The sequence below is a fragment of the Varanus komodoensis genome, unplaced genomic scaffold, assembly GCF_004798865.1.
Source record: "Varanus komodoensis strain SLA01 unplaced genomic scaffold, ASM479886v1 scaffold6_2, whole genome shotgun sequence".
Classification (NCBI taxonomy): domain Eukaryota; kingdom Metazoa; phylum Chordata; class Lepidosauria; order Squamata; family Varanidae; genus Varanus; species Varanus komodoensis.
The window spans coordinates 3,968,779-3,975,320 of record NW_025336346.1 but is presented as its reverse complement, the minus strand read 5'-3'; the positions used below and the strand labels follow the sequence as shown (position 1 = coordinate 3,975,320).

The 6,542-nt window shown below is 50.2% G+C and overlaps 1 long non-coding RNA gene across 1 annotated transcript; it reads right to left on the bottom strand.

Annotated features, from left to right (window-relative positions):
* Nucleotides 1–2,850: 2,850 nt before the first annotated feature.
* Nucleotides 2,851–4,780, bottom strand: LOC123034068. The gene is made up of 3 exons (XR_006416686.1): nucleotides 4,713–4,780; nucleotides 4,547–4,598; nucleotides 2,851–2,918 (listed from the first exon to the last, which is right to left on the bottom strand). It is a non-coding gene; the product is annotated as an uncharacterized LOC123034068 (long non-coding RNA).
* Between the last annotated feature and the right edge of the window lie 1,762 nt (nucleotides 4,781–6,542).

Here is a 6,542-nt window from a genome sequence, read left to right as displayed (position 1 = left end):
GCTTCCATTGCCTCCTCACAATGCTGTCCGGCGGAGCTCTTTCGGGTGGTACAGGGGCTGGTTCACCGAGGCCCCAAAAAAGACCTCGTGCCACCCTTGACGGCCCGCTGTGATGACTTTGCCAAGCATTTCAAGGAGAAAATCGCTCAGATTTGTCACGAGCTGGACTCCACTAGTGACTCAGAACCTTCTGGGGAGGTGCCAATGTTGCCGTCTGGTCCAAAATTGATGGATGAGTTTCAGTTGTTGCGGCCTGATGATGTGGACAAGGTGCTTGGACAAGTACGTCCCACCACCTGCTTACTGGACCCTTGCCCAACTTGGCTACTTAACAAAGCCAAGCACGGGATAGGGGCCTGGATCCTGGAGGTTGTCAACACCTCTCTAAGGGACGGCCGGGTACCTGTCCCTTTAAAGGAGGCGGTAGTCCGGCCAGTCCTAAAGAAGGCATCCCTGGATCTAGAGACGGCTGCCAATTATAGACCGGTGGCCAACATCCCATTCTGGGGCAACGTGTTAGAGTGGGTGGTGGCAGGACAACTCCAAGCACTCTTGGATGAAACTAACTATCTGGACCCATTTCAGTCTGGCTTCAGACCCGGGTATGGTACTGAATCTGCCTTGGTCACCCTGTATGATGACCTGTGCAGGGAGAGAGATGGGAAGTGCGTCCCTGTTGGTTCTCCTGGACCTCTCAGTGGCTTTCGATACCATCAACCATGGTATCCTTCTGGATAGGCTAGCGGGATTGGGAGTTGGAGGCACCACGTGGCGGTGGTTCCACTCCTATCTCAATGGCCAATTTCAGAAGGTGGTGCTGGGGGACTATGGCTCTGCGCCATGGCAGTTATGCCATGGAGTTCCACAGGGGTCCATTTTGTCCCCCTTGCTATTCAACATCTACATGAAACTGCTGGGAGAGGTCATTAGGAGGTGTGGGCTGCGGAATCATCAGTGCGCTGATGATACCCAGCTCTACCTCTCGTTTTCCACCAATCCAGGTGAGGCAGTGGCTGTACTGAACCGGTGCCTGGCCAAGGTAATGGGCTGGATGAGGGCCAATAAACTGAAGCTCAATCCAGACAAGACGGAGGTTCTGTTGGTAGGTGGTTCGGACTTGGGGACCTGGACCTTGTCCTAAATGGGGTTGCACTCCCTCTTAGAGACAAGGTTCAACTCAGAGCTGTCATTAGAAGCTCAGGTGATGGCGGTGGCGAGGAGCGCTTTCCTTCAGCTTCGGCTGATCCATCAGCTGCGTCCCTGCCTGGAGAATGATTGCCTGACGACAGTGACACATGTACTGGTAACTTCCCGATTAGACTTCTGTAACTCGCTCTATGTGGGGCTACCCTTGAAGATGGTCCGGATACTTCAATTGGTGCAAAACAGAGCTGCCAGGTTGCTGACGGGGACAGGGCGTTGTTCTCATATAACCCCAGTCCTCCGTCAGCTTCACTGGCTTCCCATTGAAGTCCGAGCCCAATTCAAGGTGTTGGTTATCACCTATAAAGCCCTCAACGGCTTGGGACCTGGTTATCTAAAGGAGTGCTGGCGTCCATATATGCCCTCCCACCCCTTGAGATCGGCAGCAGAGGCCCTTCTCCGGGAACCCTCCGTGAAAGATATTAGGAGGGTGAGTACTCGGAGGAGGGCTTTCTCTGCAGTGGCGCCCCACCTATGGAATGTGCTCCCCAGAGAGGTCTGCCTGGCGCCATCATTGTTTTTCGGCACCAGGCCAAGACCTTTTTATTTAAAAATTAATCTATTGATTGTATTTATTGGGTTTTTATGTACGTGCCAAGATGTTTCCGGATTTTTAAGGCTAATTATATAATTGTTTATTTATGTTGTAAGCCGCCCCGAGGCTTTTTGCAAATGGGGCGGCATAGAAATGGTTTAAATAAATAAATAAAACATAAAAGTGAGAACTTTGTCCAACCACTATTCCATGCTTGGCTGATGCTTCTACATTCCCAGTATGTAAGAACAACATAAAAACATTTTCAGTCCTGTGACAAACACACATACAGAGACTGAACATGTGCATTTTTGCATTCTAAATTTGGGTCATTATTTTGGAGGCCCTCGGACTACCAAGCCCTGGATTTTGGACCGAAGGTCCTGCTACAGATGTAACATGGCATGTGTACATAGGATCTGATGTCCCCAAAGCTGGATTTGGGTTTGGAAACTCTGCCCTTTGAGGAAAGACTGCGAGAACTGGGCATGTTCAGTCTTGAGAAGGGAAAACTGAGGGGGGACATGATATCCCTCTATAAGTACCTCAAAGGCTGTCATAAAGAGGAAGGTCAGGATCTGTTATCACTGATACCAGAGTGTAGGACATGGAATAATCAGTTCAAGTTGCGACAACCCAGATTCAGGCTAGATATCAGGAAAAGTTTCCTCACTGTCAGAGCAATGCGACAGTGGAACCAGCTGCTTAGAGAGGTGGTTGGCTCTCCCACACTAGAGACATACAGAAAGAAACTGGACAGCCAGTTTCTGAGTGGGTTGGTGTAAATTGGTGTCCTGCAACAGCAGGGGGTTGGGTCCAATGGCCTTGGTGGCCCCTTCCAACTCTAATATTCTATGATACTATGACTCTATGATTCTATGAATTATCAGGCATTTCCTAAGCAGTTTGAGTGTCACATTCTTAATCATTCAACACCACTCTCATTATGGCCAATGAATGGCCATTGGTATTCTCAGAAATCTTTATATAGTGGAAAGAAAGAAAGTGGCAAGGCTACATTCATTGCACATTCATTTACCTGCGGCTGCTTCCTTGGCCGCCCCCTCTTTCTTTTCGGCAGCTCAGTTGGATCCAGGGCTGATCCAGGTCCTGCTGGCTTTCCAACATTGCTCATAGTGGCACTCCACCCGTCCTCCAACGGCTCGCCCTTTGTTGCTTCCTAAATGAACAGAAGCAAAAGAATCCACTATTCCTCAGCCTATTCTCAGCTCTTAGCAATAGAGTGCTCCTCACCACAGACCTTTGAAGGCTGAAAGCAGGATATAGTCACATCTGACTGAGCATAAGCCTCCCTAAAGGTAATAAAATTCAATCACCAGGTGGCTTTCAATTGTCCTGCCTGCTGAATCTTAATACAAAAATCTAACCATGTTTGACCACCTGTTCCTTTTCCCCTCAGCAAATCTTTATGGACATCTTTCAATGGTATCTACAGCAGCCTTCTTTAACCTGTTTAATGTGTGTATATATCATGGTTGGTGCCACAGACATAAGCTCCCAGGCCAGAACAGGCTTTTGGGCCATGGGCAAAAGGCCATGTGGGGAGGTTTGAATTACAGAAGAAGGACCTAGCATCCTGTGAGATACGAATGAAGGCTGGAATTCTTGTGGACAAAAGGTCAGGCATTTCTCCCTCTTAAAGAGATTAGGCAGCCCTGCAGAGTGGCCGACCCATTGCCTTGAGACACCTGGAAATTACCTTATCTATAGCACCTAGCAAACACAGAGGAAGAATTCATGTCTTCCTGAGAGAAACAGTAATGAAGGTCATCAAGAAGGAATGAAGCACCCTGTCCCGCAATTAGCATAAGCCTGAAATCCTCTTTCCCATAGACACATGCTCAGGGAGAAATAGTATAAAAATCAGGGGCTGGGAAGGGAGAGTCTCTCCCTCCCTCCTCTGCAAGCGGGCTCTGAACTCCAGCTCTACTGCTGCAGGACAGGTAATGGGACCCCCCCCCCCCGACCCCCACACCCATTAATCTCCCTCTGTTATGCAGGAAGCTATTTCTCTCTTTAGAAATATAGAGTATGACGGTGATGCAACAGGAATATTTGCTGTCCGCACAACATCAGGTGCCTGCTCTATGTTTTCCTGATGAATGAACTTTCCTCTCCTTTCTAAATGCTCCATGTTTGTGTGAACGCAAAACCAGGGCTTGCTCTCTCAGCCATGCACCTTAAACCCCAGCAAAAGATCCTCACACCTTTGAAGCCTTCTGGAGGGCAAGCAACTCCTCTTGAGGTGCATTGCTCCCCAAGATTACCTTGGCATGACACCTGGCACCACGCAAGATGACTTGGACTACAACTCCCATGGGCCATGCTGGCTGGGAGGGATGCAGTTGGGCCCTTCCCGGTCCAACCACACCTGGTTGAGAAATGCTGGCCTTATAAGCAGGTCAGTGGCCTGGGATGTTCTCTTGAACAGATCCCACTGAAAGCCTGGAGCAAAAACGGGCAGCAAACTGGTATGGAGAAGGCAAGAAAGCACACCCAAGCTCAGCAAGACTGGTGCTGAAAAGCTTTCGCAAGACTAGCTGGCAAGTATGCCGCTCGACGTGCTCCTTCCCACGTGTACAGGATAGCTTTCCGCAGGGGCAAGGAGCAAAAGCATTTGAGGCAGGAAGAGCTGCTGAGCCATCTCACCTACAATTCTCGTCCCCCTCTCTGCACAGATAATCCATTAAGAAGCCCAGCGACCACTCAGTGCTCAGACACTCCAAGCCCCTGCATTTTAAATGTAGACCTGGTGAGGTGATGAGGCGGCAAGAAGAGCCATCTTACCTGTCAAGAACTTGGGTCGCTCCGCTTTCTTCGCCCCGGCACACACAGCCACCTAAAGCAGGGAGGGAGGGAGAAGAGATCGAGATTCAGTGAGTCACCTTCTTCCTGCCTGGGGAGGAGGAAAGCCACTTTTGAAAGCCACACATGTTCATTTCAGGAGCCTCACCATTTGCAGTGCCTGTCCATATTCCGCTCCCAGTTAGTGATAAGGAAAGCAGACCGAGCCTGGCCTCGTTCCGATCTTGCTACCGCAGTTCATGACAGCCATCGCAAGCGAAACTTTGAGAAGTTCGCTTGCACCTCCTGTGGAATCTTGCAGTAAACTGACAGGGGAAGGGAGAAAGAAAAACACCCAACCACCAACCCGGCCAGAGGCAGCCAGTAGTCTTTTTTCCTGCCCTGTTTACCACAAATAAAGACAGTTTCCTAAAAAGAGATGAACTGATCTCAAGAGAAAGGAGGGAGCTGCTGCTGCTGCTTCTCTTTCTCCCAGGAGCCTGCATCCAATGGGAGAATCGCTGCACTGCAATCTCATTTCTGTACAGTTTCTTTCACATCTGAAGAAACGAAACCTCTGCTGGGCTCAAGATGACACATGATAATACTGGGTCCGCTGCAAAATTTTAGGGGCTTTTGCATCAAGTTACAGTTGACAGTGACATGCAGGACTAGAAACTTGCCTAAATGAGTATGAGCGCAGGTCTGCAAATCAGATCCACCTGCTTGGCCCTTGCAGTGAGCAACTGGAAGCTCAGCAGTCACCATGGGAAAAAGCAAGGGTATCTTCCTCCCACAAGGAATGTAGGAAACTGCTGGTCCCTCAGCACAGTCTTGCCTACTCTTCTTGGCAGTGGCTCTCCAGAAGAGATCACCTGCTACTTGCCCATTTCTCTGGGGATGCTGGGTAGCGAGCCTTCCAGCTACTGCAGCCAAGGCATGTGCTGGGGTGGGTGTCGTGAGCTAAGTGTCCCCTCCCAAACGAGACAGGCACTAAAGCAATTATTAAAAGAGTCTTTATTCCATACAGAAACAACATATTCACAAGCCTCAAAATACACACTCCTGGTAGGAAGTCGACCCCTCGCTCTGCCCCCTTTCTCCCAAAGCTTTGTTTATGAATCCTTCAGGGCCGGTCTCTGGAGGGGGGAGCACTATGGAAGCAGGCATGCCGACGCTCTTCCCATTGAGCCCCTAATTGACCAGCCAGCGAGCGTGTCAACCGGCCCTTGCATCCACATCTCCAGGGGTGTTCAGCTCTCCTCCTGAGAACCCCTCCCCAGCCTGCTCCCCACCGGCTCCTTTCCCACAGTGTGGGGGGGGGGGGTTCTCAGTAGTTGTCCTTGGAGTGCTTTGATCCAGAGCTGGCTCTGGCTGGCACACTGGGAGAGTTTGGGCAGCCGAGGCCTCACTCATCTCAACAACTCCAATATCAGAGTGAGAACTCTGAGCCACGGCTGGTTCAGCTACCCACTCCCCCTCCTCTGAGTCTGAGCTGCCATCCCCACTGAAGCCCTCCATCTCTCATGCACGCCTGGGAATCTCATCCAAACATGCGCGCACAACACTGGGCTTCTGTCCTGAGCTATGGTGGGACAACTCTGAGCAGAAACAGCCAGCAGCCACACACACCGAGCAGCTGGTACCAGTCATGCAGTCCCCCGTTTTGTTTTTCAGATGGGCAGGGGGACGTGCCCAAAGCTGCGCACGTGACAGCTGCAAAGGCCAAATGGACTTGCTTCCTATGGCTATGCTGCCAACACAGATGCCCTGGAACAGGTGAGGGAGCATGCCGGTGCTACGACTCCTCGAAGGAATGGTCTGCACAGCAGCTGGATTGTAGTCTGATCTCGATTCAAGGTAGACTTTTTAATTTTGGTTACCATTTTAGGGTTGTTGTCATTAAAATGACCTTTTAGGTTGTTTTGTTTTTGGAGATCCTAAATGGAAGGGTTAGACTAAGGCATCAATTTCTGCTCTGAGACAGTTTCACAAGAGT